This window comes from Canis lupus, chromosome 3, assembly GCF_011100685.1.
Source record: "Canis lupus familiaris isolate Mischka breed German Shepherd chromosome 3, alternate assembly UU_Cfam_GSD_1.0, whole genome shotgun sequence".
NCBI classification, from domain to species: Eukaryota; Metazoa; Chordata; class Mammalia; order Carnivora; family Canidae; genus Canis; species Canis lupus.
In genome coordinates, this window is record NC_049224.1 from 38,612,600 (window position 1) to 38,632,969 (window position 20,370).

Here is a 20,370-nt window from a genome sequence, read left to right on the forward strand (position 1 = left end):
TGCGTCTTAGAAAACAAATTGGGAACAGAACCTTAAAAAACGTCCTTCTTTTCGGGTGAGAGTAAGTGAAACCTGCAAACGTGAATGCCACCGGCGTATCTTCCTTCCAAAAGGATCAGAGAAAATTACATTCCTGGCTCTCTTCAGCTGGGGCCTGGCTGCTGGTGGCCTCGAATTGTTAGCTCTCTGTGCTTGCTGACCTTGGGGAATGAATAGGAGGGATCACTTGAAAACTCGGAGAGACTCATGATCTACTTGCAACTCTTTGATTCTGAGAATGTTGGGCTGCTCTGCAGACCCCCAGAGTTCTGATCCCACAGTGTGAGCCGCTTTTAACGTTTTGGTGCAGAGAGCTGTTAGCCTCTTTTTTTTTTTTTTTTTTCTTTTTAATGATCGTTCTGTCACCGATCTAGAATACCCATGTGTTCCTAAATGAGAGGCCTGCCTGCAGCCCCTTGACGCCCTGTTTGTGTCTCTCTCGTTTCAGTCTCCGGAAGCCTCAAGCATTGCTGGAGTCCATCTGGGTGCATCCACTTCTGAGGCCACGACAATCCTGCGGATGGCCAAGAGTCCCCTGGGGCCTGGCGACTCTGAGTGAGTAGGACCTGTGGTTGTCACCATTTGTGTGGGCACCTCAGCTCATGTGCTGTGTGGGAGCTGAGACAACATGTCTCTCTCACTAAAGCTCCAGTGCAACACACTAAATGGTTTTCATTGTTTTCCTTTTACTTTTTTTTCAAATTTACCTTCATTTTGTGGAGAAAGATGGGAAGGAGGGCAGGACACCACTAGGGGACAGGTGGCCACACAGACTGTGTTTGCTGGGTTCCTGTCCACTTCCCTGTCAGGCCCGCCAGGTGCCTTTCTGCTGCCCTGGTGTTTTCAGTGGCTCTGTGTTGTCTCCCCAGGTAGCTCCCCTTCCTGTCAGCGTGCGGGTGCGTGGGGGGCATCCAGGTGAGTGGCTCTCTCTGGGAGTCCAGCGGTCAGCACTGGCAGAATGTGGGCAGGATCTCCCCTCCAGACCTATCAATAATAATTACTAAATTGTTCTGCACTCCAGGCCTTTGTTCTGACCCAGCTGGCTGGCCTGAGATGCTGCTCTTATGGGCCGGACCCTCCCCGGGTCAGCAGGTAGGGCAGGGCAGCCTGAGGCTTGGGGACCACTGAGGAAAGTCCTCCTTCCCATCCCTCCCTCTAGTGGATGGGCTGTGACTGAGGCATCATGTGAATCTGCGTCTGAGGGTATGTCACCTCTGCCATGTCACCCAGTAGAGAGAGTCACCAGGGCTGCTGTGGCAAAGTACCACAGCCGGGGTTGGGGGGGGGGGGGATTTACACACCAGAGGCTTATTCTCTCACAGTCTGGAGGCCGGAGTCCAAAGTCAAGGTGGCGGCAGGATGGGCTCCTCCTGGTGACCGTGAGGGGCTCTGTTCCAGGCCCTGATCCTGTGTCTTTGTCTCTGAATCCAAATTTCCCTTTTTGACAAGGACACTGGTCCTATTGGATGAGGGCCGCTGCCGATGACCCTATCTTAGGACTTGGAAGTTATCTGGGGGGCCATAATTCAACCCGTAGTAAGTCCCCTTCCAGGGCAGGGCCTGTCTCCCAGCTGCCTGTGGGGTCTGGTCAGCAGGAGCAGCCCAGCACTCTTGCCAAGGAGTGGGGGCATCGTCAACAGCCTTGTGATCATCCCACACGAGCCCTTTCCCTAGCGGATACCTGAGTGCAGCACACGGCAGGCCATGGCTGAGCTCCCTGCCCACGTCCAGTCCCTCAGTAGCCAGCCTGCCAGGCCTTCCAGCTCCCTGTTCTTATACAGCATCCCCCAAAACCCCCGTTGGCTCCCTCACTGCCCTCCCCCAGAAGCCTTGCTCTGACTAACTTCTCCACCTGATGGTCACTCATCCAGACCCTGTTCCCACTGAGCTGCTCGATGCCAACCCCACTTTATACTGTCTTTCAGGAAACATCGTGACCCACCCCATTCTGTCTCCCTCCTCCTGTCAACCCTGCAGTGCTGCAGCTTCTTCAAGTACTTGTTGAAAACTTAAAAGCCCAAAGAGAACCATTTATTCTGCACATACCTGGATGTGGCACCATGCTGGGGGAGTGGCACAGATCGACTCCCTGAATGAAGTTCTTACACGCACAGAGCTGGGAAGTGGCAAAGCTGGGGTTTAAAACCACTGGTGCTGCTCCAGAGCCTCAGCCACACCTCCATCACATGCCAGGCTCTGTCCTGGGTGCTGGAGAAACTGAGGCAGCTAGGACCCAGCCCTCTGCACAGGTGTGCTTACATAGCATTCTTGGCCAGGTCCTTTCTGGCTGTGACATGACATATACCACTGCCCTCAGCCCCCTTCACAGCCTTTGGTTCACTTTTTCTTTTTGTTCTTTTTGTTTTTAATTTTTATTTATTTATGATAGTCACACAGAGAGAGAGAGAGAGAGAGAGAGAGAGAGAGAGAGGCAGAGACACAGGCAGAGGGAGAAGCAGGCTCCATGCACCGGGAGCCCAACGTGAGACTCGATCCCGGGTCTCCAGGATTGCGCCCTAGGCCAAAGGCAGGCGCCAAACCGCTGCGCCACCCAGGGATCCCACTTTTTTTTTTAATTTTTTTTTATTTATGATAGTCACACACACACACACACACACACAGAGAGAGAGAGACAGAGTGGTTCACTTTTTCAAGTACTATGTTTATTTTATCAATATAAGTTATATACATATTTTGGGGCACCTGAGGTGGCTCAGTGGCTGAGCGTCTACCTTGGGCTCAGGTCGTGGTCCTGGGGTCCCAGGATCGAGTTCCTCATTAGGCTCCCTGCGAGGAGCCTGCTTCTCCCTCTGCTTGTGTCTCTGCCTCTCTGTCTGTGTCTTTCATGAATAAATAAATAAAACCTCAAAAAAAAGGCATATTTTTAAGAAGTCAGAAGTTCTATAAGTTTTATGAGAAAAATGGCAGACTCTTGGCTACCACCTTACTGACCTTGTGCAACTCTTGCCCTCTCCTGCTCCCCATAGACCACCACTTGCAGCTTTTAGGTGTTTCTTCTGGGATTTATTGCCATATTTGTAAAGGTTATGTATGTGCTGTTATTTCTGGATTTCCTATTGTGGTAAATATGATTTTACTCAGAGTTTTCATTCTGTAGGGCTGCTCTATTTAACCAGTATAGTTATTTCATAATTTTGATTTAAATCCTTATAAAATATGTATCAGTCAGGATAGACTAGATCAGGAGATAGTAACAAATATCCCTTAGATGTGAGAAAATTCAGTTTTCTAATTAGCAGGTATAATGTTTATTTGTGTTTCCTCTTCTTTTGTTTTTGAACAATTTCAGGAGAAGATGCAGAGGGGATCCTTGGGTGGCTCAGCGGTTTGGCACCTGCCTTCAGCCCAGGGTGTGATCCTGGGGTCCTGGGATGGAGTCCCACATCAGGCTCCCTGTATGGAGCCTACTTCTCCCTCTACCTATGTCTCTGCCTCTTTCTCTTTCTCTCTCTCTCTCTCTCTCTGTCTCTCATGAATAAAGTTTTTTATTTTTTTATTTTTTTAATTTTTTAAAGAGAAGATGCAGAAATGTGACCCTGTTTCCTAACAACTAGAAGTCAGCCTGGCAATTCTTCAGCTTACTCTGGCTGGCTTCCTACACTCTCTCCCACCAAGATGAGGTCCAGGTCGCCAACACCCAGTGTTGACAAATCCAACACATGATTTTTTGTCATCATCTTGAGTGCCCCACAGCATTTGGATGTTATTTCTCTCTCTTTCTCTCTCTGCCTCTCTCCCCCTCTCAATCTGAGGGGGAAAGCCTCCGGTTTTCACTATTAAGTATGATGTTATCTGCATTTTTAAAAATTGAGGTAAAATTCCCAGAACATGAAGTTAACCATTAATGGTTAATTAACCATTAACCATAAATTACATACTTTATCTTAAAGATGTCTTTACGATAAAGTATGCAATTTAGTAACATTTTTTACCTTCCCAGTGTCATGCATCCATCATTTCTATTGCATTCTGGGACATTTTTGTCATCCCAGAAGGCAACATTCATGCTCAGTAAGCAGTCTCTCCCCATTCCTTGTCATCCATCCCCCGACAGCCATCACTCTGCTTTTAGTCACTATGAGTTTACTTATAGTGAATGTTTCCTACAAAATTAGAAATCATACAATATGTGATCTTCTGTGTCACAGCCTAACTGTATGAAATAACTATCGTTTATAAGCCACACAGTCTGTGGTATTTGTTATAATAGCCCAAAGGACCTTTGATTTGGTATAATGTTTATGAGGCTCATCCAAGTTGTAGCAGGTATTAGAACATCATTCCTTTTTACGACTGAGTACTATTCCATCGCATATTTATATACCATATCACGTCTGTCCACTTGTCCATCTGTGGACGTTTAGGTTGTTTTAGTCATTTAGCTATTGTGAATAATGCTGTTTTAAATGTGTACATATAGATATTTGTCTGAATACTTGTTTCCAGTTATTTTGTGAATATACCTAGGAGTGGAATTGCTGGATCATGTGGTAATTTTTAAGGAACCACCAAACTGTTTTCCACAACTGCTATATTATTTTACATTCTCACAAGCAGTATTTGAGAGTTCCAGTATTTGAGGGGTCTGTGACCAGACCCCACAGGCAGCTCATCCTTACCAACATCTTATCTTTTCTTTTCTTTCTTTTCTTTTCTTTTCTTTTTTCTTTTTTCTTTTCTTTTCTTTTCCTTTCTTTTCTTTTTTCTTTTTCTCTTCTCTTCTTTCTTTCTTTCTTTTTCTTTCTTTCTCTTTTTTTAAAGTTATAGTCAACTATATGAGTGTGAAATGGTATCTTGTGGTTTTGATTTGCATTTCCCTTTGTTAAGCTAAGGATATTCTCCTTGATAACTAATTTGGTGAGTGTTTTTTAAAATTTTTTAAATTAAATTAAAATGTATTATTATTTTTTAAAGTCTTTAAAAATTTTTTCTTAATTCATGAGAAACACAGAGAGAGAGGCAGAGACATAGGCAGAGGGAGAAGCAGGCTCCCTGTGGGGACCCTGGTGTGGGACTTGATCCCAGGACTCTGGGATCATGCCCTGGGCCAAAGGCAGATGCTCAACCACTGAGTCACCCAGGCACCCAGTAGTTTTTTGTTTTTTTTGTTTTTTTAATCAGGAATTGGTGTTGGATTTTATCGGATGCTTTTTCTGCATCAATTAATATGATCATATGTTTTTTCTTCTTTAGTCTGTGTGTGAAGGCTTACAGTAATTGCTTTTTCTTATGTTGAACCAACATTGCATCCCTGGAAGACATCATTTCGTTGTGACATATAATTTTCATACGTTGTTGGATTCTGTTTCCTAATATTTTGCTGAGGATTTTTAAGTGTATGTTCATGAGAGATACTGGTCTTAGTTTTCTTGTAATTATCTGATTTTGGAATTAGGGTCATATTGGCTTCATAAAATAAGTTAGGAAATGTTCCTTTCCTTTCTTTTCCTTTTTTTTTTTCTTTTGAGAGAGAGAGACACAGAGCATGCACACATGTGCATGTGGAAGTGGGGGTGGGGGCAGAGGGAGAGGGAAGGAATCTGAAACAGACTCCTCACTCCAGCACGGAGCCTGATGTGGGGCTCGATCTTATGACCCTGAGATCGTGACCTGAGCCAAAATCAAGAGTTGGACACTAACTGATTGAGCCACCCAGGCACCCCATTCCTTCCTTTTTTAATTTCTGAAATAGATTATAGACAATTGGTATCCTGTCTTCCTTAAACATTTGATAGAATTCATGAGAGAAGTCATCTGGACCTGGTGATTTTTTGGGAAGGCTATTAAGCATTTCTTTTAATTTTAATTTCTTTTTAATTTCTTTTCTTTAAAAGATTTTATTTATTCATGAGATATACAGAGAGAGAGGCAGAGATACAGGTAGAGGGAAAAGCAGGCTCCCTACAGGGAGCCCAATGTGGGACTCGATCCCAGGACCCCAGGCTCACACCCTGAGCCGAAGGGAGATGCTTAACCACTGAGCCACCCAGGCATCCTGATTTATTTTCTTTACAACAGATATTCAGTTTGTTTTTCTCCTGTGTGAGCTTGGTAGTGTATATCTTTTAAGAAATTGGTACATTTTAGCTTAATTATTGAATTTGGGGGCATAGAGTTCTTGGTAGTATTCTTTTATTATCCCTTTAATGTCCATGGGATCAGTATTTTTTTAAAGGATTTTTTTTAAAGATTTTTATTTATTTATTCATGAGAGACAAACAGAGAGAGAGAGGCAGAGACACAGGTAGAGGGAGAAGCAGGCTCCAGGCAGGGAGCCCGACGTGGGACTCAATCCTGAGTCTCCAGGATCAAGCTCTGGGCTGAAGGCGGCGCTAAACTGCTGAGCCACCTGGGCTGCCCGGGATCAGTATTTTTTTATTTCTGCTATGAGTTAATTTGTGTCTTCTCTCCCCCTGCAAGTTCCTTTGTTGAAGTGCTGCCCCCCAAGGTGATGGTACTGGAGATGGGACCATTGGGAGGTGGTTAGAGCCCTCATGATGGTATTAGTACCCTTCTTAAAGGGGCCTCACAGAGATCTGCCACATGGGGGTACACCAAGAAGTCTGAGCCCCAGAAGGGGACCTGCCCTTGGCCTTGCTGGCATCCTGATCTTGGAGGTGCCCCTAGAACTGGGAGAAATAAAAGTCTGGTTTATGAGCCTGCTAGTTTGTGGCATTTTGTTACAGCTGCCCACAGACTGAGATACTTGGGTGAATGGTCCATGTGAGCTTGAGAAGACTGTGTGTTTTGCTGTAATTAGATAGAATATTCTATAAATGTCAATTAGATGCTGTTGATTGATAGTGCTGTTCAAGTGAACTATCCTTGTTAATTTTCTGCCTCCTTATTATATCGGTTATTGACCGATAACCATTTAGTTGGGAGGATGGTGTAGTCTCCAATTATAATGGTGGATTCATCTCTCTTTTCATTTCTATTGGTTTTTGCCTCCTGTGTTTGAATACTCTGTTATTAGGTACATAGCTGTTTAGGATTATAATACCTTCCTTGTAAAATTTAAATTCAAGTTAGTTAACACATAATGTGGTATTGGTTTTAGGAATAGAATTTAGTGATTCATCACTTACATATAACACTCAGTGCTCATCATAACAAGTGCCCTCCTTATCCCCATCACTAATCTGGTCCATCCCCCACCCACCCTCCTCCAGCAGTCCTCAGTTTGTTCTTTGTAGTTAAGAGTCTCTTATGTTTGCCTCCCTCTCTGTTTTTATCTTATTTTATTTTAGGATTGTAATATCTCCCTAAAGAATTGAATAAAATTATATATCATTATGTAATTGACCCCTCTCTATCCATGATGATTTTCCTTGTTCTAAAGTCTGCTGTGTCTGAAATTAGTATCAGTACTCCAGTTTTCTTTCGATTGGCAGTAGAATGGTGTATCTCTCTCCATTTCTTTACTTTTAATCTGGCAGAGTCTTTGTATTTAAAATGGGTTTCTTGTAGACAGCATTTAGTTGGGTCTGATGTTTTTATCTACTCTGACATAGTTTTTTTTTTTTAAATTTTTTTAAATTTATTTATGATAGTCACACACACAGAGAGAGAGAGGCAGAGACATAGGCAGAGGGAGAAGCAGGCTCCATGCACCAGGAGCCTGATGTGGGATTCGATCCTGGGTCTCCAGGATCACGCCCTGGGCCAAAGGCAGGCGCTTAACCGCTGCGCCACCCAGGGATCCCTCTGACATAGTTTCATGAGGAGTCTGCTGTTACTCTATACTCTTTTCCTCTTTATTTTATTTTTTTAAAATTTTTTATTTATTTATGATAGTCACACACAGAGAGAGAGAGAGGTAGAGACACAGGCAGAGGGAGAAGCAGGCTCCATGCACCGGGAGCCTGACGTGGGACTCGATCCCGGGTCTCCAGGATCGCGCCCTGGGCCAATCGCGCCAAGGCAGGCGCCAAACTGCTACGCTACCCAGGGATCCCTCTTTTCCTCTTTAGATAAAATATTTTCCCACCTCCTTCTTGTTTCCTTCATGATTTTCATTTTCTCTTTGGTTTTCTTCAGCTTGAGTAGATATTTTTTGGTTTTGTGTCAGTTTTTGTTCTCTTTGTTTTCTTTTCTTTTTTTTTTTTTTTTTAGTATTTATTCTGTTTGGTGTTTTTTGAGCCTCCTGGATCTCTGGTTTGCTGTTAGCAATTTTGGAAAAATTTTGGCCATTATTACCAGAAATATTTTTCCTTCTCCATTATTTATTTTGACTCCTTTTGATATTCCAATTACTTGTATATTACCTCACTTGATACTGTCCCACAATTTTTAGATGCTATACCCAACCCCCATTCTTTTTTTTTTCCTCTTTTGCATTTCAGTTGGTAAAGTTTCTTTCTTTCTTTCTTTCTTTCTTTCTTCTTTCTTTCTTTCTTTCTTTCTTTCTTTCTTTCTTTCTTCCTTTCTTTCTTTCTTTCTTTCTTTCTTTCTTTCTTTCTTTCTTTCTTTCTTTCTTTCTTTCTTCCTTTTTTAAGATTTATTTATTTATTTATTCATGAGAGACAGAGAGAGAGAGAGAGGCAGAGACACAGGCAGAGGCAGGCTCCATGCAGGGAGCCCGATGTGGGACTTGATCTCAGGACTCCAGGATCATGCCCTGGGCCGAAGGCAGGCTCTAAACTGCTAAGCCACCCAGGTGTCCCCAGTTGGTAAAGTTTCTAATGATCTATCTTCAAGCTCACCAGTTTGGTCCTCAGCTATTTTGAATCGAATATTCTTCATTTTCAAAGGCATTCTTCATTTCTATTACAGGTTCTTTTTTTTTTCTTTAAGATTTTATTCTAGGGAGAGAGGGAGTGTGAGAGTGAGAGCGAACCAGGGGGAGGAGGAGAGGGAGAAGGACAAGTAGACTACCAACTGAACAAGGAACCCAGTGTAAGGGCTTGATCTCAGGAATTCTGAGACCATGACCTGAGCCAAAACCAAGACACTCAACTGACTGAGCCACCCAGGCATTCCTATAGATTCTTTTTTTAAAGAAAATTTCTAGCATCAGGGTGCCTGGGTGGCTTAGTTGGTTAAGTGTCCAACTGTTGATTTTGGCTCACGTCATGACCTCAGGGTTGTGATATCAAGCCCCTCATCGGGCTCTGCTCTGGGCATGGAGCCTGCTTAAGATTCTCTTTCTCCTTTCTCCTTTCCCCTTCTCTCTCTCTCTCTCTTTCTCTTTTTCCCCCTCCCTCTTTTTTAGAAAAGAAATTCTGGCATCTCTTTTTGATTCTTAGACTTTCCATCCTTCTGTTTATATTACTTGTGTTTTTCTCTGTTGTCTATTTTTCCCATTAGAACCCTTAACATATTAATCATTATTATTTTAATTTCCCAGTGTGGTAATTCCAAAATCTGTGTTATATCTGAATCTAGCTATAATGCTTGATTTATCTTTTTTAAATGTGGGTTTTAAAATATATATATTTATATTTATTTATTTATTTAATCTTCAATATGCCTTATAATTTGTTGAAAGCCAGACATATCCTGTTGGAAAAATAACTGAGGTAACAAGCCTTTCATGTGAGGGTTTATGCAAACTTCATTAGGGGCTGGGCCTTATGTCATGTCTCCTGTAGCTGTAGGTGCTGGAGGTGTCAGAATCCTCCTTGGTTTTATCTCCCCATCCTTGACTTTGGTCTTCCCTTGGCACTTCTGGGCAGAGAATCTGCAGTTCTTTTAGCCATCACCCACTGGTGTCCTACTGGAATCTTGTGATGTGGTGGAGAGTGTCAGGTTTAATCCGGTTGGTGGTGAAATGAAATAGAGGGGTCAGGCAAAAGTTGGTTGAGGCAGGCTTTTAATGGACGCGCTCTTGGGCGAGGTTCCACAGCCCCATAAGGCAGTGAAGTGGGGAAGTTGTGCCCAAAGGGAGTACATGCGAGCTTTTTAAGGGGGGAAGGGTAAGGGGTTGTGTCTGTATGCGGTGGTAGGTATTAGGGCATATTACTGGTGGAATCGGTATGGGGCAATAACTGCTTACGTCCTTATATGGGGTTTGGATAAGGTGCGGTTCAGGTTTCCTGCATAGGCCCTGTCCCCCTGATGACGCGTCCTTGGGCCGGTCTGCTGGTGGCGGGAAAGTCCTAAGGCGAGGGTAACAAGACGGAGGGTCTGCCGCCGTTTTGTTGGTGCTTCCCGGCCCAACAGAGAGGTGTGGGGGCAGGGAGGCATTCTGTCATTCTAGGATGAAATTTCCATCTTTAGGTGGACCCATGCTCCCAGACCGTGGCCTTCACCAGAGTTTCTTCTCACTTCGCTCCTCTAGCCCCCTCAGGTGAAACAGGGAAGCCAGAGGGGCTGTAGTGAGTGGACTGCCCTTCCCAGGAGGCTCTGAGACAAGGTTCTGGCTAAGTCCTTCACCCTGGACACAAACCTTTGTTAGGGAGAAGGTTCTGGGTGTGTTTCACCATGGTTCTTTCCTCTTTCCTCTGCCAGAGCCAAGAGATATTCCTTTGTCCTTCAGGTTTCAGGGGAACAGTCTGCAAACTGAATTCACTGATGGGTCCAGGAAAAGTCATTCATGTTCAGTTTGTCCAGCTCTTTCTTATTCTAAGGATGCTAGGACAGCCTCCAAGCTCTGTACACGTTGGACCTGAAACCCAGCCCATCTCTGGCTTCAGTTTTCCTCATGATCTTGTCACTACCTGGAATTATAGACTTTATTTGATAGTTCACTAATCTTTTGCCTGTTTTCATTATTAGCATATAAAACCCGGAAGAGTAGAACTATGTCTGTCCTTTTCCCCTAATCCCCACACCTAAAAGAATGCCTGGCACAGTCTGAATGAATAAAAGTGATAAGTCATGCCACCAAGCCACCTGGTCACGGGTGGCTGATAATTTATACTTTCGTCTTGTGTGCTGCGGTTTTGGTAGATTTGAAGCACAGATGAATGAGACTGCATGGAGGAGGTGTCCAGATGTCCTCACTGGACAGAGGAAAAAGCCCGGTGTTACCACCTGAAATGCATGAGGATATTGCTTGCTGCTAACAGGTGCCGATGGTCTGTCCTTCCAGCAGTGCTCATGGTGGCGCTGGGAGCAGGGCTCGCTGGGCAGCAGGGTAGGCCCGGCCAGCACAGAAGCAGGTGGCTTTTCTGTGGCCACTTCTGAATGGCCAGCTGTTTTGCCCTCTTGCTGTGGGTGAATCTTGCATCCCACCCTTTCCCCCACATTCCCAATACTTTGTTTTGGGGATTGCAACTGCGAGCCTCCTGCACATCAAAAAAAACAAATTTGTCCCCGTTCTCCACATCTTGCTGATGATCGTGCCGCCAGCATCAGTTCTCATGAACAGATTTTTAAACCATTGCCATCTGTTCTGCTCTTTGTTATGAGTGTAAGAAATATTGTTTTCCTAATTCCATCGGGGAAGGGGGGAAAATATGTACTCCTGAAGACCGCGGATCTTGTAGAGGAAGTGTGGATCTGCCACCCACTCACTAGAGATAGGTTGCTTCTGCCCCCATTTGAGGCATTCACAGTAAAGTTAGCTTACTGAAAGGATAATATTGGCCTACTGACTAACATATAAAAGGAATTTAAGGGAAAGGTAGAGGTAGTCAAGTTGGTGCTGTTAAAAAACAAAAACCCAGCTGAATACCTTTGAAAATCTAATTGTATTCTTGAAATGATTCTTGAATCAGCTAGCATGCACCCACTCTGGCAAGTAGAGGGGAGCTCAGAGGAGTTGTATGAAATTCAAGGTTTTTATAGGAAGGAGGGGGGCAAGGAAGTTATTAGCAAAAGAAATGAAGGGATCATCTCAGGCCTGGTCACATTCCCTTTAGGTGAGGAGCAGGAGGCCTTACCATGCAGATCACCTCATTTTCTTTTGGGGGAAGGAGGGGGTCCTGTGACGGATGACCTCACTGATGCTGATCAGAACATTCCTCACTGACTGGGTAAGACTCCATTTCTAGGGGAGGTTGCAACCCTGGTTAGGTTCAATATGAAGACTCTGTTGGGTGACTTGGCCTAAGTGACGCCAGTTTGGGACTGTGATTTTCTTTATAACAATGCAGAGGCCCAAAGGCCATGTGCCTCCATACCTCTGAGGCCTCAGTCCCCTAGGGTGTTGGGTGGAAAGGGGCTGGCAGTGATACAGTGTGGTCCATGCTGTTGCCGGAGATGTTTCCAGAAGAGGGCCAAGTCTGGGGACTGTTTTCTGCCCTCAAAAGCTTATGAGGTTGGCCTAGACTGATGCCAAGCCAGGTAGGGCTCACCACCAAGCTGTGGGACTGGTTGGGCAGCTTCTGTGGTCGTGGCAGACCTGTGTATCCACCTCACATATGGATGTACGCAACATTTTCTGTGGTTCTAAATGAGGTTTGGGCCAAACACTTCAAACAAATGCACATGCATACAGCCCACGTTGAGTTTTGCATCTGGAGGACGACAGGAGAGTTTTATTGCAGAAGGGTCCATCAAGTCTCATACCCAGTGTGTGGTCATGCTGGTGTCCACTGGAGACACCAGAGCCTGATGCCACTTTACCCACTACATTGAATCACCTGTGTTGTATAAGAAACAAGTAAAAAAAAAAAAAGCTTTATTTTTACACCACTGTCCCTCCGAACCTCCCTGACTGAACATTCAGGGACATCCTGGAGCTTTCTGTTGTTGTAAGGCAAGAAAATGTTCTCATTTCAGTAATATGATAAGTAATCATAGACTCTCTGGAGCTTCTTCTGTGTGGCTGAAGCCTGACCAGTCTCCGAAGGCGGCAGTAGGTGGAGGGTTTTGTGTGTGTGTGTGTGTGTGTGTGTGTACTCTGCTCTCGTCCCTTGTCTCCATCTCTGCTTCCTGGCTTGGGCCATGAGACATGGAGTATCTGGGCAGTCTTACCTAAAAGGCGCTGCTTGGCATTTTCAGAGCCCAGCAGATGTTGACCTCTGAATGTCCTCTGGAGGGGCACTCTTGTGGGTTTCTCAGAGATGCTCCTGCTGGGAACTTGTAACTCATGCCCACCACCTGAGGGAAGCCTTGCTGGGCTGGTGCCTTGCAGCTGGTGACTGCTCCACTTGTCCCTTGCATTGGGCATCCTCTGGGGCTGGCTGTGCCCCACACCCAAGAGCAGCTGGCTGCTCCTCCCTGGGCAGCTCCTCTTGTGAATTTTCACAAGACCTGTGTGCCAGCCCCCAGATGCCAGGGACTCAGGTCACTCATCGCAGGGGTCTAGGTGCCCTGCTCCAGGGGTAGACAGAACCACCTGCCCCTCTTGATGAAGCACAGCCCTCCAGTAAAAGCCACCCCCCTTTCTCCTGGTTTCCTGTGGCCCAGAACATTGGAAGAATTGGCTTGGGGATGTGGTGAGGGGGCACATGTCAATGGTGGATGTCGGCGTGCTTACCACCTCTGCAGGCGCTAGCAGGGAACAGGAAGGATGACACAGCGTGCTCGCCCATAGCTGGTGGCCTCCCAGAACACACAGCCCCAAGGTGGTCACTCTGGAACTCCAGCACTTTGGAGGGGAGTCCCCCAGTGGAAGTTTATAGTGAGGACAGAGAACTAAAGGCGCCGTGACTCAGAAGGAGTCTCTTGCTTCCAGCCAGTAAAGCAGGAGTGATTGTGTCCTTGTCCCCTGCCCCTGAGGCCTGGTGCTGCAGCTGTGAGTCCGTGTCAGTGCTGTGCTTCCAACGGGGAGCACTACCTGCTCTCTTAGTAGGTAGCTGGAGAAATGCTCTCATTTTGCAAAGCTGACCGAATGACTGTTTCTAGAGTTGGTGGAGTGGCCTCCACGTGTGTCAGGAGCGGTTTGACTCTGTGAGGGGTCTGGAGTGGTGGTTTCCAGGAGTATAGTGGTGTCTAAGGGTTAATTGGGATGTTGTCTGCATTTGGCATGGAGATGGGAAAGCTTTATGTTTATTCAAATAGCAGTTAATTTAAAATTACAATTTTAGTCTTAATTGTATGTATTTGGGGATCCCATTTAAGTCTCTGGAAATAATTGCAGAGTAATATTTTGGGAAGTTATATTAAAATGCACAGATGTTTGAGGAAAGAAAGGTTCCTGTTGGGTGAGGCTCAGCCACGATGGAGAGCCCCTCCTCCTCCAATTTGGTGGCTATCAGGTTCCAGGAAACAAAGGCTGTACTCTCACCATGGCTCGGCCAGAACTGGTGTTGGTCAGTGTCTCTGCATCTGCTGAGGCATCCGTGGGAAGAGAAGGGAGCACCCAAGGCGAGGAGAGCAGGAGGGGTCAGAGGGCGAGGCAGACCCTTAAAACTCTGAGACAGTATGTGAAGCCAGGCTTCAGAGGCGGTGTTGGCAGAAGGACCATCAGGTTCACCGGGACCTTACCTAAACCCTGGAGCTCCCAGGTGGGCCTGGTTGTAGGCCTGCACAGGTCATAGCATGGGGTTACCGGCTCCTGGTGTTTAGGTGACCCCTTGTAGAGGGGTTTGAAATCTGGGGACAGCCTTCCCCAGAGGATCTCAGAGGAGCTCCGAGGACCTCTCCCCTGCTCTTGAGCAGGGTGTGGGTGCTTGCTGGCTGCTGGCAGTCAGGGGAGGGAGCCGGGCCCCTCCCGGTGTCGTTGATGATTTCCTGCGGTGGTCCCTGTGCTCCCCCTTCCCTCCTGCATTCCTGTAGGGCAGCTGGGTGGGGGCAGAATGGGAAAAGCGAGCCCCTCAGCACCCTCTCCAGATGACCTGCTGGGTACTTCTCGTGTCTTCCGTGTCCCCTCTTCTATGAGAGCTTTGGGCTTGACTTGCAGTGACACTGGCAAATGCTTGTTTGTGGCACTTCTTGGCATGGAGGATCTTACTCAGCACAGTAATAACCATACCCTGAGGTCCCGTTCAGAGCACGGCTGCTTGAAGCACACACGTTTCTCCAGCCCCGCAGGAGCTTCTAAGCCTGAGCCTGGGCTGGGCGAGGCCATGGTACCGGGGTTTTACCTGGCATGTGGAGCCCAGTGAGCCTAGCAGAGCGTGGGGATGAGCAGTGACCGCCTTCGGGCGGGAGGCTGCGCTTCTGCTGGCAAGGGCGTGGGGAGACCCAGCCTTCCTACCCAGCCTCCCTGCCTCCGGCCGGCCGTTGGGAGAGCAGGAAGCCCCTGTGATGGCAGAGAGCGGGTCTGTGAGGGGAGGCCAGGGGGTGGACCGTGCAGCCGGGAGGGAAGCCTGTCCGCACGCCATGTGGAGGGGCTTTGGGTCAGGGTGTGTTCTTCACATTTAGTCTGCCACTGTGACCACTAAGGTGCATGCTTGAATTTTACCACACGCTCGTTATCCGTCAGGGCGGTGAAAGAAATGCCTCGGCTTCTTGCAGGGGCCTCTGGCAGGATGACCAGGGCTTTCTGGCAGTGGAGATGGAGGGCCCCCTGAAGGGGGTCGGTCCTGTCTTGCCAGCAGAAGGGACCACCGCCTCAGTGGTCAGCCCACGAATTTCAGTACTGGGCAGATTAAAGCCAGGTCTCTCCCAGCCTGTGAAGGGAATGAAAACCAAGACCCTTCCAACCATTGTCCTGCCCCTTGAAAGAGACGTGGGGAGTGACTGGGGAGGCCCTGTCTGCTGGTTAACAGGCACTGAAGCAAGTGCAAGCCCTGAGTGCAACCTCAGATGTTAACAATCTTATTGTTGATGGAAAGCAAAGTCTGCAAGCCCACAGCTTACCTGTCTGAAGTCAGGGCCTGTTGTGGAGCCTGACAGGCTGTGTAGTCAGCCCATGGAGCCACTTCCCAGAGGACATAGCGTTGTCCTCTGTGCCGTGTGCCTGTTCGGCTCTGTGTGGAAGGGGGAATAGTGACAGACACAGGACCTGTGTCCTGCCCCCAAGGAGCCTACAGGCCGGGGTATGATCCTGGAGTCCACGGAAGGGCGGCCCATGGTGGCTAGAGCAAAGGGCACCAGGGAAGTTTCCAGAAAGATGCGGTTATTAGCTGAGGCTGGCAAGAGTAGATCAGCCCAGGAGAAAGAAAGATGGGGGCTGGCTTCCAGGCAGAGAGAGTTGCCCATATGTGCTGAGACACCTGTGCTGGGACAAGGCCAGGAGTGGGAGTGCAGGGCTGTTTACTACTGGTCTGTAAATTCAAGGAAAGATAGTCCTGGATAGAAGAGACTAGGGCAGAGGTGAGTGGAATAGGTAGGTAGCCAGACCCCTGCAGCCTTGGGAATGGCGTTAAGGAGTTTGGACTGCGTCCTGGGGCCGGGGGCCATTGCAAGGTTTTGAGCAGGGGTTGGAGGAGACCAGAAGGAGCTTGCCCTTTGTGATTCTGAGTGTGGGAATGGCCGTGGGGGTGGCAGGTGTCACTAGCGCTGTGCACACCTTTCCACAGGGGAGGACCAGAGATCACTAATTAGTCTTGATTGTGCAAAACAGGTGCCTGTCTGCTTGGTCCAGTCATCCCTGTCTGCTGTGTAGACCTTGTAGTTGAGGGTTGGCAGCTAAAATGCTAGTCTTTGTGAGATAACAAAGAGGGAAAAAGGTTGGAGGCAGAATAAAGGCTGACCAGTGACCGGTGAAGTCCCCCCGGCCCCAGTTGGGTATGGTTTCTTGATGGCTTACACTGATTCGGCCTTGACTGTGGGCCTCTTTATTGCTGGGGCTGCTGGTGGCTCAGGACTCTCACTTGCAGCCTCAGTGCTTTATCCTCAGAGGCATCCTCAGAGCCATGGATGTTCATAGTTCTGGAAAGACTATCTATGCTGCTACCTGGTAGCTCAGCTGCCCAGGGCTGTCGGGTAGGGCTTTACTGTCAGAGTGAGGCCAGAAAAAAGAAAAAGGAAAAAAAAAGCAACCCGATGTTTAAGCAAAGTCCACATGACTTTAACTGCAAAGCATCTTATGGTCCAAGGTGGTTGCAGGAGTTCCAGCCATCAGGTTTGTGTTCCAAGCAGCAGAAGGAGGAAGGGTGAGCAAAAGAGGTCCACCTCCAAGCTGAGTAAAGCTGCCTTTAAGAAGCTTTCCTGGGAGTCCCTGTTGCATTTGTTTATCTTTTTGGCCAGATGCTAGTTACATGGCCTCAACTAGCTAAATGGGAGGCTCTGCAGCTCAACTTAAAATCCGAGTTTTGTTCCAAAGGAAGAGAGTGGAGATGGCTGTTGAATAGACAGTTCCCACAGTCCCAGCCCCTCCCAGAAGCCTCTGCCCTATGACATTGTTCTGCTCTGAAGCCAGCCAGCCTGGCTTCCTTCTTTCTACCTTTCCTTTATTCACCTCCTGTTTCCCAAGTGTTTGCTGGTACCTGCCATGTGCTAGGCACTGGTGGTCAAAGAGGAACATGACAGAGAGGAATCAGCACCTTGTAGGCTCAGTTTTTGCCTGCCCTGCTGCCTGCCTGCTGCTGTGGTGGTTTCTGCATTGTGTTCCCAAAAGAAGAGCAGGTGGTAGGGCCCAAAGATCTGGGTGGAATCCACTCTAGAACTGACCAGCTGGATGCTCACAAAGTGAGGGCAAGATCCCCACAGGGCATGGTGAGCATCTAGTGGATCACAGTGAACTGCGTCCCACACCAGGTACCTGGCACACTTAATATAGCACACTTTTTTTCTAAAAGACAAAACAGGGATTTTCCATTTTTTTCACCCTGTAGGCTGACCTGGAAGTAGGAGAGGCAGTTCTCCTATACCATATTTCTTTGAAATTTTATTTGGTTGACACATCTCTAAATCACAGGTCTCTAGGCAGAGCAAGAGCCTTGCACAGTGGCATGAACCCTGCCTTGTCTTGAGGCCCTGCTGTCCCTCCTTTGCCTACCTGCTGAGGTTGAGGACAGAGTACAGCTCTGTCTGTTGGTTTTGTCTTGGCTAACCTGTGCAGGCAGGGTGGGAAGGGGGGAGTTGGAACCCACAGTGTAGGGTTCAGGGAAGTGGCTTTTAAAGCATCCCGGGATTCAAAGGCCAGCAGAGCTGAGGGCCACTGCATTAGCCCCTCTGGGCACAGGCAGAGGCCATTTGGGGGGTTAGTGGCAGAGGGTCAGCAGTGGGGGCTGAAGTCCAAGGTTGAAGTGCAGATCCTGGTAGGATGGAGCTCTGGCTGTGGTAGGATGGGAGGAGTCAGCTGGGCCTTTGCCTCAGCCTCTGAAGTCTGTCTGGCTCAGGATAGACATGGGGTGTGCATGAGGGCAGCCTGCAGAGCAGGACTCAGCTGGTCTCACTGAGTGCACCTGTTCCCAGTTAGGGACCTCTACTTACCCAACAGAAGACAAGGGCTGTTAATTTCCGTTTGGCTTAGTGTTGTGTTAGTTCACATTCTTTAACTGATGCAGAGCACATCCCTGTCAACCAGAACACGTGACCGAGCAGAACTGCTGTTCCCAAACCTGGATGCAAAACAGAGTGTGCATTCAGATGAGTTTCTGAGGTCCTGATTTTGTCTTGTTGCTTGTTGATTTGATTCCTTGTAGAGGAAGGAAGGTTTTTGGCCCACTGGAAATTTTTTCCTCCCAAGAGATGTTTCAGTCTGGTTGGAAATAGATACAGAATTTGGTTTTGCAGCGCTCCCGGCATCTCCAATAGCTGCACTGGTGGGTCTGTCAGAGGTGTTGGGAGCCTCCCTGTGTATGTGATGCTTGATCATTTTGCATTTGCTCCTCCAGCTTTGCCTCATGGCTCTCTTTCTGCCAGCCCTCTTTTACCCTGTAGTTTTTGAGGAGGATGTTTTGAGTGGAAGCTGTTGGGCTCCCAGGCTTTCTTCTGCTGTCCTGTGACCTCCCAAACCAGCTTCTGGGAGCTGTGAGCCCTCTGCCCACCCCAGGATGCAAAACCATTGCCATGAAATCAGCCTTGCAGAGCTGGGCATGGAGTGCCTGGGCCCCGATCATGTGTGGACCTGGTGAGTGGCCAGCTCTGTGCAGAAGGCCAGCTTATCCCCAGGAGTACTAACAGTTTGGGCACCTGATTTATCCTTCTTCCTCTCCACGGCCCAGCTCCCCCACAGAGGAGAGGGAGTGCTCAGAAAACAGGTTAGGAATGGTCAGAGTTCAGAGGGTCCCTGGATGGAGCCCCTGGCTCTCCCACGAGACTGTGGTCACCCAGGGATGGGCAGATGGACCGTGAGGAAAGCCAGAGGGAAACAGAGGGACCTAGATGGGGTGCATATCAGTGACCTGGTGAAGATGGGCAAGAGCAGACATGAGGGGATACAGAGGCCCCAAGGGAGCGGAGAGAGGTCAGTGGGGCCAGAGGCAGAGATAGGCCCTGACTCATCCTTTTGGTAACTATGGCACCTCCGGGGAGTCCCATACTTCTCTGAGCCTCAGTGTCCCCGTCTTCCAGCCTGTGAAATGAGTGCCATGGACGTCTGTTTAATGCAGAAAGAGAAAGCAGTTGACAAAAAGGCAAAGCACTATTCAGATCTTACTGGCTCTCCCTCCACAAGAGCATACCCCTGTTATTGCATGAGACACAGGGCTGCCCTGCCCAGGGGTGGGGTTGGGGGGGGCAGTTTCCTGCCAGAAAGGGTGGCAGAGACATTGTTGCAGTGAGGGACGTGGGTGTGGGCTGGGAGGCAGGGCATCTCCTGTCTCCTTCCCCATCTGCATGGGGTTGGGGGTGTCTAGGGACGTGCCGAGAAGGTCATGTTGAGGGGTGCCATCCTCCGTGGGAGGGCAGCCCTTCCTGGTGATTTTGCCGTGGCTGAAGTCACACATCACTGAATGTGTTTGGTGTGTGGCCGTGAGCACAGTTCGCAGGGTCAGATGGAGCATGACTGCTCTGGGAGGGCAGGGCCCAGAGGTCAGAGGCAGGGGTGAGGGTGGAGAGGGCCTCCCGGGTCCTGCTCCCTCTCCGCCCCTGCTTGGTCCTGGCAGTGTGAAATATCCTGTCACTGAATCCCTGTTGCCCCTTCCTACAGCACACACAGCTAACTGCTGTCATCTCTAGTACTTTCTTTCTTAGATCTTTTATTGTGAATTACCCAGAAATATGTTTGTTGTCTGTGGTTCTGTGCTTTACACAAGGTGTTTTGGATGTTATTTTTTTCTGTGATTTTTATTCCCTTTTCTTTCTTGTAAGGAGCTGTGTTAGGTCAGGTCCTCTGAGAAGTAGATGCCAAGGCAGGATTGAATATGTGTGGATTTTATGGGGGGAACTGCCTGTGGGAGCCTGGGAGGGCAGGGGGAACCATGAGACATTAAAGAGGCGTGGGTGGAAGCTTCTAGGCTTCCAAGGAAGGCAGAGCTACCTGTTTACTCTTTTCACCAAGAGTGATGATGTGGGTGTGCCTCCCAGGGCAGGGTCCCCATTAGCGTCCCCATGGTGCTCAGTCCCTGGGAGGAGGGGGGCCCTGTGCAGACATTCAGAGTGAGCCACTGAAATGCTGATTCTGATGGACAGCCATTCTGCTTT

At 48.0% G+C, this 20,370-nt stretch overlaps 1 protein-coding gene across 2 annotated transcripts in view; it reads left to right on the forward strand.

Annotated features, from left to right (window-relative positions):
- The first annotated feature begins 484 nt into the window (after positions 1-484).
- APBA2 (amyloid beta precursor protein binding family A member 2) overlaps positions 485-20,370 on the forward strand; it is a 188,000-nt gene continuing 168,114 nt past the window's right edge. Inside the window, exon 1 of one of the 2 annotated variants that reach the window (XM_038532619.1) lies at positions 485-594. The gene's annotated coding sequence lies outside the window, so the exon portion shown is untranslated. The remainder of the gene's footprint in view (positions 595-20,370) is intronic. The other variant, XM_038532620.1, reaches the window with a different exon arrangement.